At 41.1% G+C, this 24,540-nt stretch overlaps 1 protein-coding gene across 49 annotated transcripts in view; it reads right to left on the bottom strand.

The window, feature by feature from the left end:
• TTLL5 (tubulin tyrosine ligase like 5) overlaps positions 1-24,540 on the bottom strand; it is a 291,003-nt gene that overhangs the window by 10,460 nt on the left and 256,003 nt on the right. The gene's annotated exons all lie outside the window — the stretch shown is intronic.

The following is a 24,540-nucleotide window of genomic DNA, read 5'->3' as shown; positions in this document are numbered from 1 at the left end:
TATCCCTCCTTCCTCCTCCCACAATAGGACCTGGTGTGTGATGATCCCCTTCCTGTGTCCAAGTGATCTCATTGTTCAATTCCCACCTATGAGTGAGAACATGCGGTACTTGGTTTTCTGTTGTTGTGATAGTTTGCTGAGAATGATGGTTTCCAGCTGCATCCATGTCCCTACAAACGACACGAACTCATCCTTTTTTATGGCTGCATAGTATTCCATGGTGCATATGTACCACATTTCAGTCTGTCACTGATGGACATTTGGGTTGGTTCCAAGTCTTTGCTATTGTGAATAGTGCCGCAATAAACATACGTGTGCATGTGTCTTTATAGCAGCATGACTTAAAATCCTTTGGGTATATCCCCAGTAATGGGATGGCTGGGTCAAATGGTATTTCTAGTTCTAGATCCTTGAGGAATCGCCACACTGTCTTCCACAATGGTTGAACTAGTTTACAGTCCCACCAACAGTGTAAAAGTGTTCCTATTTCTTTACATCCTCTCCAGCACCTGTTGTTTCTTGACTTTTTAATGATTGCCATTCTAACTGGTGTGAGATGGTATCTCATTGTGGTTTTGATTTGCATTTCTCTGACGGTGAGTGACGATGAGCATTTTTTCATGTGTCTGTTGGCTGTATGCATGTCTTCTTTTGAGAAGTGTTGTTCATATCCTTTGCCCACTTTTTGATGGGGTTGTTTTTTTCTTGTAAATTTGATTGAGTTCTTTATAGGTTCTGGGTATTAGCCCTTTGTCAGATGAGTAGACTGCAAAAATTTTCTCCCATTCTGTAGGTTGCCTGTTCACTCTGATGGTAGTTTCTTTTACTGTGCAGAAGCTCTTTAGTTTAATTAGATCCCATTTGTCAATTTTGGCTTTTGTTGCCATTGCTTTTGGTGTTTTAGATATGAAGTCCTTGCCCGTGCCTATGTCATGAATGGTATTACCTAGGTTTTCTTCTAGGGTTTTTATGGTTTTAGATCTAACATTTAAGTCTCTAATCCATCTTGAATTAACTTTCGTGTAAGGAGTAAGGAAGGGATCCAGTTTCAGTTTTCTACTTATGGCTAGCCAATTTTCCCAGCGCCATTTATTAAATAGGGAATCCTTTCCCCATTTCTCGTTTTTGTCAGGTTTGTCAAAGATCAGATGGCTGTAGATGTGTGGTATTATTTCTGAGGGCTCTGTTCTGTTCCATTGGTCTATATCTCTGTTTTGGTACCAGTACCATGCTGTTTTGGTTACTGTAGCCTTGTAGTATAGTTTGAAGTCAGGTAGCATGATGCCTCCAGCTTTGTTCTTTTGGCTTAGGATTGTCTTGGCAATGCAGGGTCTTTTTTGGTTCCACATGAACTTTAAAGCAGTTTTTTCCAATTCTGTGAAGAAAGTCATTGGTAGCTTAATGGGGATGGCATTGAATCTATAAATTACCTTGGGCAGTATGGCCATTTTCACAATATTGATTCTTCCTATCCATGAGCATGGTATGTTCTTCCATTTGTTTGTGTCCTCTTTTATTTCACTGAGCAGTGGTTTGTAGTTCTCCTTGAAGAGGTCCTTTACATCCCTTGTAAGTTGGATTCCTAGGTATTTTATTCTCTTTGAAGCTATTGTGAATGGGAGTTCATTCATGATTTGGCTCTCTGTTTGTCTGTTGTTGGTGTATAAGAATGCTTGTGATTTTTGCACACTGATTTTGTATCCTGAGACTTTGCTGAAGTTTCTTATCAGCTTAAGGAGATTCTGGGCTGAGACAATGGGGTTTTCTAACTATACAATCATGTCATCTGCAAACAGGGACAATTTGACTTCTTCTTTTCCTAACTGAATACCCTTTATTTCTTTCTCTTGCCTGATTGCCCTAGCCAGAACTTCCAAAACTATGTTGAATTGGAGTGGCGAGAGAGGGCATCCCTGTCTTGTGCTAGAATTCAAAGGGAATGCTTCCAGTTTTTGCCCATTCAGTATGATATTGGCTGTGGGTTTGTCATAAATAGCTCTTATTATTTTGAGATACATTCCATCAATACCGAATTTATTGAGAGTTTTTAGCATGAAGGGCTGTTGAATTTTGTCAAAGGCCTTTTCTGCATCTATTGAGATAATCATGTGGTTTTTGTCTTTGGTTCTGTTTATATGCTGGATTACGTTTATTGATTTGCGTATGGCCATTACATAATGGTAAAGGGATCAATTCAGCAGGAAGAGCTAACTATCCTAAATATATATGCACCCAATACAGGTACATCAGCTTTCTTTTGGTTGGTATTTCCCCAATATATCTTTTTCCAACCTTTTTCTTTCATCCTTTCTATATGCCTATGTTTAAGATTTTCTTGTTTTAATAGCCTAAAAGTAGATTTTTAGAAAATTCCAGGCTGACAATATAACTATTTCTGGTTGGCCATTTTCCCTTCCCTCCACTGCTCCCACCTTGTCCCTGCCTGATGTAGCAGCCACAGCCATCCTGTGAAATCCTCTGCTCAGAACCCGTTGATGGCTACCACTACACTCAGAAGACAAGTGCAAGTCCTCTCCTTGGCCCCCAGGGCCTGCATGATCTGGCCCCTTGTCATCTCTCAGCCTCATCTGTTCTCACTCTTCTCTGCTCTCTCATGCAACACGACAGCTCCACTTGAATTTCCCAATCACAGCAGCCACATCCCTCCCTCCAGGCTTGTGCTCCCACTGTTCCCTCCACCTGGAATTCCCTTCTATCCATATCTGCCGGCTTATTCCCTCTTCTTGAGTTCTTACTGCAAAGGCCATGTTCTCTGACTACCTCCCCATTCTCTACCTTCTTTCACTGGTTTTTCTTTTTTTCCTCTCTAGAACATTTCCCACTATCTCATGTACTGTTTGTGTTACTTATTTGGTCTGTTGTTTGTCTCTCCTATTGGGGATTTTTGGCTGTTTTGCTCACTGCTCTACGGCTTGTGCCTAGTGCCTAGAATAGTGCTGAACACACAGAAGATGTTTGGTCCATATTTGTTGCATTCATGAATCAGTCTTTGACTTTCACTGGAACATTGAATCGACTCACATTTTGGAAAGGACCAATGCTTTTATTTGTTTGTACTGTTTTAATCTGTGCTTTCTATTTGTTTTACCTCTTCCATGTTTCATTTTCTCCTTTGTGGATTTATCTCATTCCACTTTCTCTCTGCTACTTTGGAAGTTTTTTATTTTTTTTAAATACTTTATTCATTTAACAATTGTATATGTTAACTATATAAAGCTAACATTCATCAATAACCTTAACTTTTCACTGTACAGTATGAACTTAGATGACTTTAATTTTGAACCATCTGCTCTCCTTGATTTACATAATATGGTGGTTTGGATATTTTCGTTTTCTTTTTAACCTCACAAGAACATTATCATCATTTTGTTGCTCATTATGTTGTCCCCAATTCCTCCTGCATTTCAGGCCTTTCTTCTGGTATTATAATACCTTCCTCTGTCTGAAATACATTCTTTAGACTCCTTGGCAAAGGTCTACTAGTGACAAACTCTTTTGGGTGTTATGTGTTGGAAAATGTGTTTCATCCTCATTCATGAAAGATATTTTTGCTTAGAATACATCTATGGTTTAGTAAGTATTTCCTTTCCTCAGTGGCAACATTACACGGTATTTTTGTTTCCATCTTTGCTGCTGAGAAGTTAACTGTCAATCAGACTGGAATTGCTCTGGTAATCCTTCCACTCCCTCCAGGTGCTTTAACATCTTTTGACCTTATTGCTCTAAAGTATGATGTGGCTAGGTGTGGATTTCTTGTGAATCACTGCAATATGTGTATCTTTCACTAGTTCTGGAAAATTTTCAGCCATTATCTCTTCAAATATTGTCCCTTTCCATTTTTTCTTTCCAGAGCTCCAATTAGATATTTACTAGGCCTTCTCAATTGGCTTTCCACCTCTTTCTTTCTGTGCTGCATTCCCGATCATTTTTCAATTTTTTATTTTTTTTTTGAGCAGAAGCGAATGTTTATTAAAAAACTTGAGAAGGCCAGGTGCAGTGGCTCATGTCTGTAATCCCAGCACTTTGGCTGAGGCAGGTAGATCATGAGGTCAAGAGATCGAGATCATCCTGGCCAACATGGTGGAACCCTGTCTCTACTAAAAATATAAAAATTAGCTGGGCGTGGTGGCATGCGCCTGTAGTCCCAGCTACTCATGAGGCTGAGACAGGAGAATCACTTGAGCCTAGGGGGCAGAGGTTGCAGTGAGCCAAGATCGTGCCACTGTACTCCAGCCTGGTGACAGAGTGAGACTCCGTCTCAAAAAACAAAAAATTATATATATTATAAAATATATACATTATGCAATTATATATTATATGTAATAAATATTATCATATATATATAAAAGCTTTAGAGTAGGAACAAAAAGAAGGAAAGTACACTTGGAAGAGAGTCAAGCAGGTGACTTGAGAGATCAAGTATGAGGTTTGACCTTTTGACTTGGGGTTTTATATGCTGGCATACTTCTGGCATCTTGCATCTCTTCTCCCCTGGTTTTTCCCCTGGAGTGGGCTGTCCACATATGCAGATGCAGTTGTCTGCTAGCACTTGGGAGGTGAGCATGCGCAGTGTGTTTACTGGAGTTGTACACATGCACACTTGAGGTGTTCTTCCCTTACCAGCCGAATGTCCTTAGGAGGTCATATGTCAGTTAAAGGCTACCATTTTGCGTCTTAGTGCACATGCTCAAGCCCACTCCCCCAACTCCTGAGATCTTACCAGAAAGCTACTAATCACCAGTTTCAGGTTCTTCCTCTCTATAAGGAGACCGCCTTTCCCTGGTGCTGACTGCAACTGATTATTATTTTAGAGAGACAGTTAACAACTGCCTAATCATCACCTGATGGTCACCTGACATTCCTGATTTCGGTGGGAGGGGTGGGGCTGGAGCCCTTTCTTGCCCTGCTCATGTCCGACTACCTACTGTAACCTTTTCCCACTCAAGAGTCCAAGATCCCAATTCTTTGGGGAAAATGGATGAAGGTCAGTCTTCTGTAACTGCTTTCCACTGACAGAGAGGTGGTAGTTGGCTGTTCTGTGGGTTTTGGCCTGTTGCTAGCTGTCAGGGCAGGGTAGCTCCGTGGATTGGTGAAAGTGGGATCCAGCCAGGCTCAAGGGAGACAGGGGGAAGACTGTGCCTTTGTTTGTTCCACTGATGGGCAGTCTAGGGGTCCTTTGTAGAAGGGTGACTCCTGAATATTGAGAGGATGGTATCCCTCACTGAGGATCATCTGAAGCTTGACGGCAAGTAGGGAATGTATTTGAGTCACACAGCAAAGTATGTTACTGGCGGAAGGTATCCAAGTCACAGGGCACCAAAATACGTTAGTAGCAGTGAATCCGTATCCGTACGGGTCTGCTACAGCCTCAATACTTGCCTCCTCAGAAGAAAGAATATGACTGAGGGGTATAAGGCAGAAGGAGAGACCAAGGCAAGTTGTAGAGCAGGAGTGAAAGTGTATTAAAAAGCTTTAGAGCAGGAAGGAAAGCACATGTGGAAGACGGTCAAGCAGGCAACTTGAAAGACAAGTGCCCAGATCACTTCTTTAAATACATCTTTGAGTTCATTAAATCTCTCTTCAGTGAACTGGGTCAAATCTGCAGGTAAGCCCCTCCACTGATTTTTAAACTTTAATTATTATTATTTTTCAATTCCAAAAGAGCTACTTAGTTCTATTTCAAATCTGCTTGGTCATAACTTTAATCTCTTGGTTTACTCTCTCTTTTAATTTCTCTAAACATGAGAGAAAATTTATTTTGCAGGATTTGGCAATTTCAATATCTTAGTCTAACACTGTTATCTATTACTTTGCTGGCTTTGCTCAGGGTGCCACGTTTCTTTGTTTTGTGATTTTAAACTCTGATCTCATAAAACTTTACCTGTGAGAATTATTTGAGGTTTGGGTTGGAGGAGGATTCCTCCAGATAAAATCTGCATTTGATTCTGCTAGGTGCCTTAGGACCACCTTGAACTCTCAGTCTGAAGTTTTTCAGGCCACCTCCAGAATGTGAACAAGGGGTTCAGCCTGTGGTTATAAATTACCAGGGGAGATTCCCTTCTCCACTCCACTTAGCACCAAGTTTCCAGATAGGCAATTTTCTTTCAATGCCTGAGGGGCTGAAGGGTGGATGAGAGGTAGGGTTTATTTTTAGTTGACTTACACATGGAGACTAGAGCTGGCACCCCGGGGTCCCATCTTTACGTGAAGGGTCTCCTACTAGGCTCGTCACCTTAAGATTTACCTATTGTCCCTTACATGCTGCCATAATTCTGGTACAGAGCTACTTCAATCCTCACTCCTGCCTGGTGATCCAGTGATGGGGTCATAAGAGCAGGAGAGGTATACAGAACGATGTTACTGCATTTGCCCCTCACTGCCTCTATGACCACGACTATAGCCCAGCTTTTCCCCAACATCCCCCACACCCCCTTTGTTCGTGGGACTTTGAAATACTAGCCACTGAAGCTAATCTATCTTTATTTTTGCTTTAATGGTTTGGCCTGGAAATTCTGTCTTTTTTTTGGCCAAATGTCTACAGATAATACTGTCTTTATACACTCACTTGGCATTTATGAAATAAATGAAGTTATATCTTATTATGTTAGTCCTAAAGTCAACAAGCAACACAAACATAAAATATATTCAGAACTACCCTAAAAAGTCTTAAAGCACCTGTAAAATACATCATGTCAGTTTGGCAACTATCAGGGAGTCCAACAAACACACTTATTCTTCCATCCTTCTGTTCTTTCGTTAGCACCTAACTAATATGAGTGGCTTATGTTTAGGCCCATAGAGAACGCAAACATTTTTAGACATTGTGATCAACATTTGCCAAGGTAAACTGCACTATGAGAATCACCTAGGAATGAACCGTTGAAGCCAAGAGCAGATTCACATCTCATGCTGATTTGGAAGCATAAGTTACCTGAGAGGAATGGTGGATAGACTCTCCTAAACTATCTAAATCATTGTTTCTTTTATTGTTTGGAGGGACATGGAGAGGGACTTTGTCTTGCATATATTGCTTATTTTCACTGCTAGACTCTTAAGTGCTGAGACAACATCTTACAAATTTTCACATGACCCAGGGCACCCAGCATTTTATGGGTGGCAAAAGACTTCCAACTAACAATACAAAGTAGGCTTCTACAAACAACAAAAGGCCTGATGTGGTAAGTGGCAATCTGTACTTCCAGGCCAGTGCTTCTACCACCCATCAGCTGTCTGAAGGTAAGGGATACGCATTTTTTTTTTTTTTTTTTTGAGACAGAGTCTCGCCATGTCTCCCAGGCTGGAGTGCAGAGGCATGATCTCGGCTCACTGCAAGCTCCGCCTCCCTGGTTCACGCCATTCTCCTGACTCCGCCTCCCGAGTAGCTGGGACTATAGGCCCCTGCCACCATGCCTGGCTAATTTTTTTGTATTTTTAGTAGAGGTGGGTTTCACCGTGTTAGGATAGTCTCAATCTCCTGACCTCGTGATCTTCCCGCCTCAGCCTCTCAAAGTGCTGGGATTACAGGCGTGAGCCACCGCATTTTTATAAGATCCTATGACTCATAGCTTTTCCAGTTCAGTTAAAAAAAAAAAAAGTTCATCACGAATTCCCTGCCAATAAAGAAGGCCCTAAGCTAGGCAGGTGTGGTGATGCATGCTTATAATCCCAGCTTAGGAGGCTAAGGAGGGAGAATCATGTGAGCCCAGGAGTTCAGGATTCAAAACCAGTCTGGGCAACATAGCAAGACCCTGTCTCTAAAAAAAAAAAAAAAAAAAAAACAGAAAAAAGAAAAAAATACAGTAAAAAGAAAAAATTACCATCTGGAAAATGGGGCAAATAAAGAAGGCCCAGACCTCAAATGTTATGAATATATAACCAAAGTTATTTTTCTCCCTCCAAGGTCTGAAGTGAGTAAGAAAAATAAAATTAAAACCTTAATTTAAAATATTACCTAAATGCAAAGACGTTTACCTCTTAGATTTGTCCCTAAGGCCTTTCCAACTGATCTGGACAGCTCTGGTAGTATCTTCTGGCAACATTTTGGTTTGATAAGAAAGGAAGTGAATGAATCAATTTATTTATATCCTGAGTGACATTAGCAGAAACGGACAGCTGGGGCGTGTGCGCCAACCTGCTGCCCCTCACCTTCCTGGGCATAGCTCCAGTATGTAGGAATGAATAACACAGGCACAAGAGCATCAGATCCATTTCATGAAACCCTGCCTGGGTGTCACAAAGGCGCCGGGCACAGCTGCAAGGGGTTTGTTCAGAGCAAAGACAGCCCAAGGAACTCTGCAATGCAGCCACATGGGACTGGGGAGCTGCTGACTACAGCAGCACCACCAAGCCCTCATGCCCTCCCAGAAATCCTTTTTAATTTCTCATGAGCAGTGCAGGCATCTGGTTCAGTTCAGATGCTAAAACCAACAAGAGCTCGAGTTTCCATCCATGGGGGAAGATTTCCTTTCTATTCGCAAATGAGTGTTGAGTAATTTTAATAAAAAGGTATTTTAAGGAATTCTACTATAAGGAATTATAGTCATTAATACAACAAGCCTAATTCTTCTAAGAAAAATGCACATAACTCATTTCTGAAGATATATTTAACTCTTACAAAATCTGTAAAAAACCATGTTCCCCTTATTCTGGATCTTTTTATTACAATAAACCCATCAGATGGGCATGATAACATTTTATCATGGAATACAGAGATATAAATCTCTGAATGACTTTCAAATGTCATTCAGTGAAAAGTGTTTCTTTTCACAACTACATTTAGATAGCAAGTATCCTAAGGGAAGACGGATTAACATGTTTGACAGAGGTTTTTTGGCATAAGAATACTTAGTAACCAACCTTTTATGAAAATTTAAAAATTTTAAGGCTGATTAAAATCAAAGTTCTTGGGATCTAATTCTATGATGTATCTACCATGCTAGTTTCGAAGCATAACCTACTTGAGTATATCTGGTGAATTTTTATATAAACATATAAAACCTAGATTTATAAAAAAATGACTGAATTATTAAAAGGAGAGTGACTTATTTTATGAAGAGTTTCTTTACTTTCTTAAAAAGACTTAATTTTTTTATAGGGAGCTCTGGTAATGAAGAGTGGTAGAGTAAAACAATGCTACGAGCTATAAACTGATTTATGCTATTCACAAGCCTCAAACCTCTGGGATTTAAGGATAATGATTTTTGCTTTCTGCTCACTGGAGAAAATCTTTGGTGGGGCATTAGAATGGATTTTTATATAGCTTTGAGTTTAAAAGACAGATTGATGTGGGGGGGGGGGTGGATTTCATCTCTTCTAGAATAGCTTCTAGTCAGATAAAAATTCAGCCTCATTCCTCCTCTAGCAGATGTAGCATTAATGAGTCAAAGAGGGTGCTGGATACCAGTTCTCTACCTGAAGATTAGGAGAACAGCACTTTCAGTTAGTGCTCAGGAAGGTAAGAAGTAAATGATGCAGCTGGGCATAGTGGCTCATACCTATAATGCCAGCATTTTGGGAGACTGAGGCAGGAGGATCGCTTGAGCCCAAGGAGTTCGAAACCAGCCTGGGCAACATAGAGATAACTTATCTCTACTAAAAATAAAATAAACTAATTAGCTGGATGTGGTGGTGCACACCTGTGGTTCCAGCCACTCAGGGGCTGAGGCAGGAGGATTGCTTGAGCCCCGGAGTATGAGGCTGCAGTGAGCTATCATCATGCCACTGCACTCCAGCCTGAATGACAGAGTAAAGCTGTCTAAAAAAATAAATGAAATGAAATGAAATGAAGGGACTCTAGACCAGTGACCAACAGTGACTTCCAAACTTTTTTTCTGATTGCAATGCACAGTAAAAAATACATCTTACACTGTCACTGAACGCACAACCATCTTTATGACTTAAATAAAATTCCCATAATACTTACACTTACTTTTACTGTAGGTAGACCCTGGTATTTTTCTATTTCATTCTGCTGCACTGGGGTGGGGATGCGGGGAAATGATGACTGTGACCAGTGATGTGCTAGAAAATGTTTAACAGGCTCTCTATGGTAAAACAAATGACAGCCCCAACTTTGTGTTGTTGGCCAGTTTCTACCACTATCGAGTTCAAATAACCAACACGAAGTGACTGAAGGCAGGGCTGGGAAGGGACACATTCCACTAGCTCTTGTGAGCCTGGTTGGACCCTCTAAACTGATTGAATGACCCACCACTAGGTCATGACTCATAGTTTAACAATCACTGCTCTAGAGTATAGGCGATCAAGCTCTTTACTAGTTCACAGGAAGCTGAGAGTGGCCAGTCTACATTGTCTCCAGGAGGTACTGAATGAGATCTCATGTGCTAGGGATGACAAGCCTCTGGGGCACTGTCATCACACCTACTGGGGAAGACACTCACGCTGACTCTGCTGTAAGCATCTCTGAACTACTGTGCCTTCAGCCTCCCCAAAACTGATCATCTTGGGAAACTGAGATTTACCAGCAGTAACCTTAGGAAAATTGCAATCTCTCTGTGCTTCAGTTTCTTCCTCTGTAATATGAGAATAAAATCCTTGTGTACTTCACTGGATTGCTATAAGGGCCAAATAAGGAAATCCATATGAAAGCATTCTGAAAATTATAAAGGGCACTGCAGGTTATTATTCATGTAGAACGTTTCAATTGAACAAAATTTTATTCCCAGGCAATTTAAATAAAGTCATCTGTCTTGGTATCTGAGCTCACTGATCATGCCCATCCTGGGACACCAAGTTTCTGAAATACCCAGGTGTCTCTCAAGGCTGCCTCCATGGGCTGTCCCACTGGCTTCTTTTCCTCAATCCTTTGAACCTTGCTGCTCATGCTTTAACTCGTTTCCTTGGAGAATGTATCCTCGCAGCTTTAGCAAGTATGCCTATACAGATGATTGCTCCATTCTACCTCTGGCTCCGACTTCTCCCTCTCTTTTTTTTTTTTTGAGATGGAGTGTCGCTCTGTCACCCAGGCTGGAGTGCAATGGCATGATCTCAGCTCACTGCAATCTCCACCCCCCAGGTTCAAGCATCAAGCAATTCTTCTGCCTCAGCCTCCTGAGTAGCTGGGATTATAGGTGCGTGCCATCACGCCCGGCTAATTTTTGCATTTTTAGTAGAGATGGGGTTTCACCATGTTGGTCAGGCTGGTCTCAAACTCCTCACCACATGATCTGACCGCCTCAGCCTCCCAAAGTGCTAGGATTACAGGCTTGAGCCACCGCGCCTGGCCTTCTCCCTCTCTTTTGAGAAAAACCTAGCTGAGTTTACTATTCAGTCATCATCGAAACTTGACTTCGAAAATTCTAACAGTATTGTCTGCCCTACTCATCCATGATGCTAATTTTATAAATGGCACTATTTTATCTTGGTTACCAAGGTTTAATTTAAAACCACATCACACTCACTAGGATGGCTACTATCAAAACATAAAATAAACATTTAAAATAACCAAAAAAATAATAAATGTCAGTGAGAATGTGGAGAAACAGAAACCCTTGTGTGCGGTTGGTGGGAGTGTAAAATTGTACAGCTGCTATGGAAAGCAGGATGGTGGTTCCTCAAAAAATTAAAAACAGAATTACCATACAATCCAGCAATTCCACTTCTGTGTATATACCCAAATGAAATGAAAGCAGGGATACAAACATATATTTGCACACCCATGTTCACAGCAGCATTATTCACAATATTTAAAGGTGGAAGCAACTCAAGTGTCCACTGATGGATGAATGGATAATGTGGTGTACACATACATTAAATTATGACTCAACCTTTAAAAAGGGAATTCTGATGTATGTTACAACACAGATGAACCTGGAGAACACTATGCGAAGTGAAATAAGTCAGTCACAAAAGGACCAATACTGTACGATTCCACTTACATGAGTAAGTACCTAGAGTAGTCATATTCATAGAGACAGAAAGTGGAATGGCGGTTGCCAGGGGCTGGGGGCAAAAGGGAATGAGGAGTTTTTTTTGTTTTTTTTTTTTTTTAATTTTTATTGAGATGGAGTCTCGCTCTGTCGCCCAGGCTGGAGTGCTGTGGCCGGATCTCAGCTCACTGCAAGCTCTGCCTCCCGGGTTCCCGCCATTCTCCTGCCTCAGCCTCCCGAGTAGCTGGGACTACAGGCGCCCGCCACCTCGCCTGGCTAGTTTTTTGTATTTTTTTTTTTTTGAGACAGAGTCTAGCTCTGTCACCCAGGCTGGAGTGCAGTGGCCGGATCTCAGCTCACTGCAAGCTCCGCCTCCCGGGTTCACGCCATTCTCCTGCCTCAGCCTCCCGAGTAGCTGGGACTACAGGCGCCTGCCACCTCGCCCGGCTAAGTTTTTGTATTTTTAGTAGAGACGAGGTTTCACTGTGTTAGCCAGGATGGTCTCGATCTCCTGACCTCGTGATCCGCCCGTCTCGGCCTCCCAAAGTGCTGGGATTACAGGCTTGAGCCACCGCGCCCGGCCGTTTTTTGTATTTTTTAGTAGAGACGGGGTTTCATCGTGTTAGCCAGGATGGTCTCGATCTCCTGACCTCCTGATCCGCCCGTCTCGGCCTCCCAAAGTGCTGGGATTACAGGCTTGAGCCACCGCGCCCGGCCGAGTTATTGTTTAATGGGTACAGAGCTGCAGTTCTGCAAGAAGAAAATAATTCTGGAGGTGAATGGTGGCGCTGATTACATAAGAATGTAAATGGGCCGGACGCGGTGGCTCATGCCTGTAATCCCAGCACTTTGGGAGGCCACGTGGGCAGATCACGAGGTCAGGGGTTCAAGACCATCCTGGCCAACATGGTGAAACTCCGTCTCTACTACAAATACAAAAAAAAAAAAAAAAAATTAGCTGGACATGGTGGCATGTGCCTGTGATCCCAGCTAATTGGGAGGCTGAGGCAGGAGAATTGCTTGAACCAGGGAGTTGGAGGCTGCAGTCAGCTGAGATTGCACCACTGCACTCCGATCTGGTGACAGAGTGAGACCCTGTCTCAAAAAAGAAAAAAAAAAAAAGAAAAAAGAATGTAAATGTACTTAATGCCATACACTTAAAAATGGTTAAAGCAGCATATTTTATATTACATATATTTCACCACAATTTTGAAGATGTTAAATACTTATGGATATTGATCTATCATTTATTCTGCTCCAGTGTTATATTAAGTGCTTATTGCATGCATTGTTTTATAATTTAACTCTGCATTTGTATAAGAAGCTAAGGGTGGAAAGTGGGGAAATTTACTATTTTCGTCTGCCTAGTCATACTTCCCAACTGCTTAGGGTTTCAGCCCCTCTCTTTTCCTTTGGGAAACTGCTCCCCACTTCTTCTATTCCAACCAAGCTGTTACTGCCAGCCTACAAATGTTAATTCCATATCCTCTTGATCACAAAAGTTGATGCAAAATGATCCCAGGCCTGGCCAAAGCCTGAATCCCCTTGGCCACAGCAATTACTTCAAGAGGTGGTCTTATTACCCAGGCCAAGCCAATCCCAGTCCTTCTTTGAGAGATATATATATATATATATATATATATACACACACACACACACACACACACATATATATATATATATACACACATACACACTTTTTTTTTTTTTTTTTTTTTTTTTTTTGAGACAGAGTCTCGTTTTGTCGCCCAGGCAGGAGTGCAGTGGCATGATATCTGCTCACTGCCAGCTCCGCCTCCCGGGTTCACGTCATTCTCCCGCCTCAGCCTTCCGAGTAGCTGGGACTACAGGTGTCCGCCACCACACCCAGCTAATTTTTTTGTATTTTTAGTGGAGATGGGGTTTCACTGTGTTAGCCAGGATGGTCTCGATTTCCTGACCTCGTGATCTGCCCGCCTTGGCCTCCCAAATTGCTGGGATTACAGGCGTGAGCCACTGCGCCCGGGCAGGAGTTATATATATGTATAAAAGTAGAAAGAGAGATGCTTCCTTCACTCTGTGGTCGCTGCTGGGAAGAATAAGATGGAAGATGCTCAAACCACACCCTTCCATCTGATCTTGCCACATGGAAAAGGCCATATAATGCAAGAAATAGAGAGGTCAATGAAGCTGTGATGAGAAATACAAAGTGGGGAAGAGAGATGGATGGGAAGACCATGAAGCAGAGAGGGAGGGAGAGCAAGAAAGATCTGACTACACTTTAAGACAAGCCAGAGAAAGAGGAGAAAAACTCGAAGGTAGAACTGATCCAACGCACCCCTCAGGAGAAGGGCCATTCTAATCTTTGCTAGAGCAAAGTAATAGACATTTGGTAGAAAATTAATCTTAGTACTCTCTATTTTCTAAAGGAAACCCAAAGAAGGAATATATGTCTCCACTGTAAAAACATGGCAGTAAGAAATATTTCTCATATGATTGTTGTGATGATTAAGTGAAAAAAAACTATGAAAAAATTTTAGCACCTGGGATACAGCATGTGCTCAATACATAACGGCTAGTCCTACCATGATTTTTCAAACTATAATGACAAAAAGGAGAGAGAATCAGAAAACTCAAATTACTATTTAAGAGAATAGAGCATGAATTTAAAGGCTATATGCAGTAACTTAAGTGTCATTTCTTCAAGGGTTTTCTCTTTTAAATACTGTTCCTATTTGTGTGGTTTAAAAGTCATCTAGGCATGATTTTTTTAAAAAACAAACAAACAAACAAACAATACAAAAGATTATGGAGTTAGAAGTATTTCTTCAACCCTAGACTCTTGGGCCTCCATCTCAGAGGCAGGCAGCTGCCTGTTACTGGTTTGCATAGGTGTGTGGCTCACTCTTCTCAGGACTGTCTATGCATATGCAAACATAGATTCCTCCTCCCCCTTTTATATGAAGGGGAGCATAATCTACAGTGGGTTAGGTTTACTTAACAATATCTCTCAAAAATTGTTCCACATCAACATAAACATCTACTTTCAAGAGAACGCTTTAGGTAATCCATAGAAACATTCAAATCCCAACACATCTTTTTAGTGTGGGTCTTGTGGGATCCTCCCACCATCCGTCTCACTCTCTAGTTTCACAGCTCGTTGTACGGAAAACTGAAATGGACCCTAGAATCAGCCTGTCATCTTGTTATCGTGCAACTGGAGATAACAGGAAACAGCTTCTTCCTCTCTTAAAGGCTCACCCGAGACAGTTCCAATGAAGCAGGGGCTAAATTATTGCAGCTGAATATGTGGAGATGTTATTACCACTGACAGCTCCTTAGAGCTCTCTGAAAGGCAAAGGGAGAATTTCCCCTCATATTAGCATCATTCACAAAACCAACGAGGGCTATTGCTGAAAAGAAGTTTGACCTTGGTTGGGAATAATGACAGCTTTGCCACATAGACTCTGATTATTAGACAAACACAAGACAATCAAGATGACAATGCTACTAATTTTAGAGGCTAAAGGTACTGGGAACTCAGTGTACTTACTGAGGAATCAGATGTCAGCTCACTATCACCACAAAGCAGATGTCCTCTGGATCCTTTGAACGAAAGCTTGGGTTCAACAGTCCCCAATCTTTCTCTTGTAAAGTTCTTCCTATTAGTTCTTAAAGGCTCCAGAATATGACTGCCACTTCATATTTATCTCCCAAACTAATGCATGCAGCCCCTTAACTGTTTTCTTACTCTTTACCGGATGTTCTTAAAATCTCTTTGGGTATTATGGTGCACTGCATGCCCACCCGGAACCCAGTCTCGTTTACTCCCTTCTTGTCCATTAACAATGAAAGGATGATTAGAGCAGTTTCTCAGCTTTTTATGACCTATGCTCCATCAGCCAAGATTGCCTTCAGTTTCACCTTCTGCTGTTTATGAAAGCTATAATTTTTTTTCACTTTCCATACATAAGATTACATTATAGTTTGACTGTGCTCTTTAACTAATGATAAACTTTATCCCTCCTTCCTTCCCCTCACCTCCCCTTGGTATGCAACCCTGGATAAGAAGCACCACATTCAACTTAGACTTAAGCATTTATTGATAATACCATTTCTCTTCAATCTAGTCCATTAAAATGTTCTTCTTCATCCCCCAGAAAACCTTGTCTTAAATGTCAAAAGTTTTTATCTTACAGATCATAACAATCTTAGGTTCACAGAATGAGAGTACAGCCTACAGAGTAGGTTAGTTGGAGTGCTCATGTATTTGGTGAGGTTGAATCTACAGTATCATGGAAAAGTTGCCAATCTGTCCACCTCTTAATGCTTTACCTTAACTTCTTTAAAAGCAACCCCAAACTAGTGTGGCAGGCAGCCTTTTAATGACCTCTGTGGCTCCTTTGGCCTCCTGGAAGGCACACCCTTATGTAATTGCCTCCCCTTGGGTGTGCACTGGAATCACTTCTAACAAAGAGAATACTGCAGAAAGTCTGGGATGTTACTTCCAAGATTAAGTTATAAAAAGATTGTGGCTCCTGCCGTGGGAGCTTTCTCATGCTCTCATGGTTTGCTGGCTCAGGGGAGGCCAGCCACTATGGGATAAGTCAGCTGTATTTGCTTGCTAGGGGTCCCATAACAAAATGTCACATACTAAGTGGCTGAAAGAACAGGAACTCATTTTCTCACAGTTGTGGAGGCTCAAAGCCCAAGATGGAGGTCCTGGCTGGTTTGGTTCCTTCCTTGGCTTGCAGACGGCCGCAGTCTTGCTGTGTCCTTGCCTGGTCTTTCCTCTATGTGTGCAAATACCTGCTGTCTCCTTGTGTGTCCATATTTCCTCCTCTTGTAAGAAGTCACACTGGAGCAGGGCCCTGCTGCATGGCCTCATTTTAACTTAATCACATCTTTAAAAGAGCTATCTCTAAATACAGTCACATTCTGAGGTATTGGGGGTTAGGGCTTCAACATATGAATTTTGAGGTAGACATAATTCAGTCCATAACAGCAGCCTTTAGAGAAGCTTAAGTGGAAAGAAGCTTGCCAACAACCACAACTTGGAAGCAGATCCCACCAGTTTATTGTTCCAATGAGACCACTGCTCCCAGCTGACAGCCTGACTTCATGAGAGACCTTGAGCCAGAGATACCCAGTTAACCTAGGAAGTCTGATCCATGGGAACTGTTAGATAATAACTGTGTGTTTATTTTTTGAGATAGGGTCTCAATCTGTCGGCCAGAATGGAGTGCCATAGTATGATCTGCTCACTGCGGCCTTGACCTCCAGGGTTCAAGTAATCCTCCTGCCTCAGTCTCTCCAGTAGCTGGGACTACAGGCACACACCACCACGCCCGTCCCGCCTAATTTTTTAATTTTTTTTTGTAGGGATGAGGTCTCACTCTTGTCCAAGCTGGTCTGGAACTCCTGGGCTCAAACAATCTTCCTGTCTTGGCCTCCCAAGTGCTGGGATTATAGGCATGAACCACTGTGCCCAGCCAAATATTTATTGTTTTAAGCCGTTAAGTTTTCAGGTAAAATTTGTTATGTAGCAGTAGACAATAATAACAACCTCACCTATCAATAAAAAACTATTAACTAGAATGCTTGGGCAAAGAAGATTGGGGCTACTTGAACTTTTCTGTGAACTGGGGCTAAAGTCAAATATTTCTTTGCTTCAAACTTTGCTACAAATGAATCAGTACATTTTTGTTAAAGTAACCAAGACTTCACTGACTGAAGATTGAGACTTTCTAGGTGTCATTTGATAGTAATAAACAAAAAACAACCCAACAATGCTCTCACAGGCAGTATCTTATCTAGCTTTTACGGCAACCTCATGAAGAAGATACGGCAACTATTTTGAGTGCATAGCAAAGCACCTGACACATAGCAGGCATTAAAATATTTCTAAATGAACATATTTCCATTTTACAGTGACAAAACAGTCTAGAGAGGTACACTAACTGGCTTCAGAGTGCACAGCTACTAAGTGCCAGGAATAAGAACAGAAGTTAAGTCCCGAGTTTTTCTACCATAGCAGTTCACCTTACATATTTGTTTACATCTTTCTTCCTTGAAGTCATGGGTTAAAACATTAAAATAATAATAAAATGGCCTGTTAACATTCTATTTTACTTTTCTCCCCCCCATAGAGGCTCTGTTGGGATGAATAAGAAGTAGAGGCAAACGGCAAAACACTCCATTGTGAAAATGGTGAATTCGTAAGTACGGACCTATACACCCTAGTTTGCTACTGAATCAATTCTAAAAGATTTGTATAAAATCTCCTTATCTTTTTAACATCAGTGGATAGTGAAGTTAATACCTTTAGCTTACTAAAGATAGGTACTCCATTGTAGGCCCTTTTTTGGTTCCTCCCAACCCCAAACTTCTGGATGAATGAAGTAGAATAGCCTCTGAATATCAGGAAAAAAGTTGATTACAAAGATACATGGAGTTTCTGTTTCCTCTCAGAAGTCCAAAGGACACAAGAAGTACAGAAGTAGTTATTAAAATATCCATAATTTACAGGATATGAATATTGCATAGCTGATCTTACCACTGTACAGCCACTTATTCACTGAATGCTAAACCTTACAATAGCAGTAGAAATTTATCTTTTATCCCACATTTATGTATTGAATACCTACCATATGCCCAGTACTATGAAAAGCACTGGTGATACAGAGGTGAATGACATCATTCCCAATCCTTTTGGGACTGAATAATCTAGTGGTAGAGGCTAATTAGTAAAATAAAATAAAACATTTTAGCAGATTCGATTACAATGGAAGGTGAAAGGTGCTATAGGAGTTGATAGTAAGGGAAGGGATTTCTAGGAGAGGAAACATCTTGTGCAATGGTATAGAAGTTTGGGATAGTGTGGCAAGTCGTTTAGAATGACTGGAATTTAAACCTGTGTGTTGAAGGAGTGGCTGGGGAATGGTCTTTAAAGAGCAAACCATGACTGGCTTTGAAAACCCACATACGGAGTTTGCACTTTAAACGGAGCTTCTGAAGACTTTTTAGTGGGGAAGCATCATAGTCATAATTGTTTCTAAAAGATCACTTTAAGAGCAGTGTGGAGGATAAAGGCAGGATACAACTTAGGATGAAGCGATCAGTCTGGAAAACAATGTAGTAATTCAAACAGAAAGCGTTATGTGTCTGAATTAAGGCGGTGGATATTAATGACATTGGACTTGTTAAGTTGTTAACTGAGGGATATTTAAAGGGAAAAGTATAATAATGATAATCAAATATGCGGACTGAGGGAGGAGCTCACATGCCTCTCAGTTTCTGGCTTTACCTCTAATGAAGGTGAACAGGAGGGACCAGAGGAGGGGTGTGTCTGAGAGGATGATGAGGTCATTTCTGGATGTGTTACATCTGAGATGCCTGTGACCCCTTCAGGAGACACGTCTAGATGTGGCTGGGGAACTTGGATCCAAAAAGAAGTGTGAGCTGGAGAAGTGCTCTACTCATGTTCATGTTTGGTGTGTATGGTGCCCCAGAATTGTGCTGGGCACAACCTATCTTTGAAGCCATATGTGACGGTCTTGGCTGGAGGAACAGGTTTGGAATTGTCCTAGATGGAGGTCAGCTGAAACGATGGGAGCAGCCCAAGGACAGGATCTCAGAGAATAATATGAAAATTAACAAGTAAGCAAGGATGGGGAGCTTTACCAGGAAGAAGGAACAGCTAGAGTGGTAGAAAGAGAAAGCCAACAATCCCAAAAACTCAGTGTTGTTAAAGACCCAGACTCGAAATAGATGGACGATCGTTCTCTAAGCTGAGTGATTAAATAAACTGCCCTTACTGATTTCTCAAAAGATGTATCATAGCCAGACTTTTAAATGATGTTAGGATTGTTTGACTAAAGTTGGTATTAGAATTTAATCTTAGTTTCAGTATTTGTACCAGGTGAAATTACTTCTTTCTCTCAGAACCATAAAAGTACTTTCTTTGCCTAATTCTATTTTTGCATTTTCCCCCCTCACTTATCTCCCACTTGATCCCTGATCCTGATCCACTTGTTCCTTGAATTTCTTGTTCTCTGCAAGAAACTTCAGTAGATATTTAATTAATAATATATACAGGCTGAGTACCCTTTATTCAAAATGCTTGTGACAAGAAGTGTTTCAGATTTTGATTTTTTTCAGATTTTAGAATATTTGCATTATACTTACTGGTTGAACATTCCTAATCTGAAAATCCAAAATCCAAAATGCTCCAATGTGCATTTCCTTTGAGTGTCACATTAGCACTCAAACAGTTTTGGATTTTGGAACATTTCAGATTTTGCATTGAATAATTAACAGACCAACAAGCAAGGCCACAGGAGAACACTAAACATCTGAAAGGTGGGAATAGAAAGCAGAAGTTGAAGAAACTTCATCGCAACTCTAGGTACAAGTCTGTATTGGTCTGCATAATTGATTTGGTGCTTAAGTTCAGTTTTTTACATTAGAAGTCTCCTTGTCATATATACAATTATTTTTCTTTTTCCCAATAATGAGATCTGAAGGTTGAAAAGTTACTTTAAACTGAGTTTGGTAACCATGCCATATGACAGATTATATAGATTACCAGCACTTTGGACTTGAACCTCCTTTTTCAAAGTGTCAAGATACTGATCAGCATTATAGGAAAAATGGTTCCGGGTCAGATAAACTTAAGAAATGCTGAGTTAAAAATAGGTATCATTGGCCAGGTGCAGTGGCTCATGCTTGTAATCCCAGCACTTTTCGAGGCCGAGGCAGACAGATCACCTGAGGTCAGGAGTTCAAGACCAGCCTGGCCAACATGGCAAAACCCCCTCTCTACTAAAAATACAAAAAGTAGCCAGGTGTGGTAGTGGGCGCCTGTAGTCCAAGCTACTTGGGAGTCTGAGGCAGAGAGAATTGCTTGAACCCCAGAAGCAGAGGTTGCAGTGAGCCAAGATCGTGCCACCATACTCCAGCCTGGGTGACAGAGCGAGACTCCATCCCCACCAAAAAAAAAAAAAAAAAGCTATCTTTATTGAAAGACTTTTCAGAGTCTTTAATATGCTAATATATTACAACTCTAAGAAGTGGCACAGGGTAAATAGCGTTTGTCAAACTTATTTGACTGTGAAGACTTGTATTTTATGAACACATTTTGGGAAATGATGAGGACCCTGAGACCAAAGAGGTTTGGTGACTTGCCCAAATTCACACAAACGGTAGCAAAGCTGAGATGAGAACCAGTTCTAATTTTAAATTGAGAGCTCTTTTCACTATACTACACTGCTGCTATGCTAATTATTTTTATTCTAAACACTTCATGGAAAGCAGTACACAAAATTGATACCACTGATCCACAGAAATTCTGACTTCCAAGACTCAGAGATTCCCTCCTTGTATACAATGACAAGATGATCTCTCTGGAAGTCTGTCAGCTGCTCCGCGGCCATGAAATAAACTGTGGGGGTGGAGAGGGTGGGCAGGAGGAGGAGCTCCCTGGGATGCTTTACGATGCTTAAAAGAAAAACGGATTTATGCCGATGATAATTCCTGGAACAGATGTGAAACTAAATACTTCATGTCACAATCCTGCCCCCACCCTTTCTGCAAGGGAAATGAAATAGCAGGATTAACCTGCTCTTCATCAGATCATGCTTTGTTTCTTTCAAAAAATCCCATGACCAGGGCAGATTCCATTTCCTGCTACTCCCCTTCCTGCCACAACTAAGGGGACGGCCCAGGACAGAAGAGGCTTTCCTTGTGGCCTGCGATCACCAGGCAGGTTAATGCTCGAATATTCCTTTTTACCCCCAACACACATGCCACTTTCTCTGTCCTCATGCCATTAGGAAGTAGTCATTTTTTAGTGTAATAAGCATCGTAGAATACTGAGAAATGTATCAATCTCAGGGGAGGGAGGGAGGGAGGAATTCTAATTAGTTTAATTCTAATATTCTCTGAAAAGAGTACACATAGGCTGAAAAGTGGCTCAGTGCGTGTCTGTGTGTTTTGCCATACAAGCTGAGGTTTGTGAAAGAGATGGATGAATTTTATAAATAAAATGATAACATTTTGACCAGGAAATGACAGAGCAAAGCAGAAATACAGTGATATATATATATATATGTTTTTGTCATTCATTCATCACAGAACTAGCTGTGCCATAATTTAATAACTCAGGTGACAAGACATAAACTCTTCTGTATCAGCCAAAAAGAACTGGAAACTTTCTCACTATCTTCACTAAGCAATGAAATGCTGCTTTCCCTAATGACCCTGGCGGCTAGGCCAGGATCTCAGAGGGGGACAGTAGCAGTTACCTCCTTTGTGAGTTGGGCTTGATTGGAAAGGGTTCACCTACAGACAATCTCTGGTGCTCCATGGAAACGAACACCAAGAGCACCCCAGCAAGCCAGGGGCTGGGTCACTTGAGGTATCTCTAAGAATCACCTTTCAAAGTCCAAACCACTTGTTCAATCACATCACAAGTGGGCAACAGGATGGTGTCAGGGAGGGGTGCCTAGGAACAGCAGAATTAAAGGGATTAACAATGGGAGAGAAGCAATTGGTGGCACAGCTAGCCCCATTCTCAGCTGCTCTTTCGTGGATTTGAAGCATGAGGTGAAGCTTAAGGCTATGAAACTATAGTCAAGGTCCTCCTTGCTCTGTGCTGACGAAAGCAACAGAAATACCCGAGAGCCTGACACCTTTCCACACAGGGAAAAAGAGAGTGAGGCCAGGCCCAGGGACAGCTGCTGTCCCCTAGGCACACCACCTTCCCTGGGAGGATAGAAGAGTAGGGGCAGAGCAGAGCCCAGACATCTTTCCGCCTAAGACCTTAGAGCACACTTCACACACGGGAGGCAGTCAAATTATTTGTTGGACGAATGAACAGGACACACTAAATAACTATTGATTAACAATTTGTCCATCTAAGATGTGAATACAATTTGCTTACATTGAAGGGCTTTTTTATTCTTACTTTCTAAATATTAACTATTAATTCTTTCAGATTTATTGAGCTATATTTCACATACTAATAAAATTCACTCATTTAAAGTATACAGTTCAGTGGTTTTTATTGTAGACACAAAACGGGGGGATGGTTAATAGGTACAAAATAAATAGAAAGAATAAGACCTACTATTTGATAGCACAATAGGGTGGTTAGAGTTAACAATAACTTAATTGTACATTTTAAAATAGTGTAATTGGATTGTTTGTAACTCAAAGAATAAATGCTTGAGAAGATGGATACACCATTCTCCATGATGTGCTGATTTCACACTGCGTGCCTATATCAAAGCGTCTCATGTACCCCATAAATATATACACCTACTATGTACCCACAAAAATTAAAACAAAAACAAAACACAAACACAAAATGGGGTAAGCATTACCACAATCTCATTTTAGAACATTTTCATTACTCCAAAAAGAAACCCAATGCCATTAGCAGTCACTCTCCATTTCCCTGCCTCTGCTGGCCCCAGTCCTAGGCAATCTGTATATATACACTGCATTTTGTTTATCACTTCATTTTCTGGCTAACATTTAGGTTGTTTCCACATTTTGGCTATTATGCTGCTATGAACACTCGTGTACAAACATTTATGTGGACATGTGTTTTCATTTCTCCTGAACATATATTTAGGAGTGGAATTGTTAGGTCATATGGTAACTCTATGTTTAACTGTTTGAGGAACTGCCAAACTGTTTTCTAAACCAGCTGCACCATTTTACATTTCCACCAGCAGTGTACGAGGATTCCAATTTCTCCACCTCCTCACCAACACTTGTTATTACCTGTCTTTTGTTTACAGGCATCCTAGTGGGTGTGATGTGGCATCTCACTAATGATGCATCTTTTCATTCGCCATATGTATATCTTTTTTGGAGAAATGTCTATTCAAATCCTTTGCCTGTTTAAAGAATTGGGTTGTCAGTACCAGCCACTGCAAAAACATGCCAAACTGTAAAGACCATTGATGCTATGAAGAAACTTCATCAATTAATAGGCAAAATAACCAGCTAACAACATAATGACAGGATCAAATTCACACATAACAATATTAACCTTAAATGTAAATGGGCTAAATGCCCCAATTAAAAGACACAGACTGGCCAATTGGATAAAGAGTCAAGACCCATCAGTGTGCTGTATTAAGGAAACCCACCTCAAGTGCAGAGACACGCATAGGCTCAAAATAAAGGGATGGAGGAAGATCTACCAAGCAAATGGAAAGAAAAAAAAAGCAGGGGTTGCAATCCTAGTCTCTGATAAAACAGACTTTAAACCAACAAAGATCCAAAGAGACAAAGAAGGCCACTACATAACGGTAAAGGGATCAATTCAACAAGAAGAGCTAACTATCCTAAATATATAGGCACCCAATACAGGAGCACCCAGATTCATAAAGCAAGTCCTTAGAGACCTACTAAGAGACTTAGACTCCCACACAATAATAATGGGAGACTTTAACACTCCATTGCCAATATTAGAAAGATCAACGAGACAGAAGGTTAACAAGGACATCTAGGACTTGACCTCAACTCTGCACCAAGCAGACCTAATAGACATCTACAGAACTCTTCACCCCAAATCAACAGAATATACATTCTTCTCAGCACCACATCGCACTTATTCTAAAATTGACCACATAATTGG

The sequence above is a fragment of the Macaca fascicularis genome, chromosome 7, assembly GCF_037993035.2.
Source record: "Macaca fascicularis isolate 582-1 chromosome 7, T2T-MFA8v1.1".
NCBI lineage: Eukaryota > Metazoa > Chordata > Mammalia > Primates > Cercopithecidae > Macaca > Macaca fascicularis.
The sequence above is the reverse complement of the archived record's forward strand: the minus strand, read 5'-3'. Positions and strand labels throughout refer to the sequence as shown.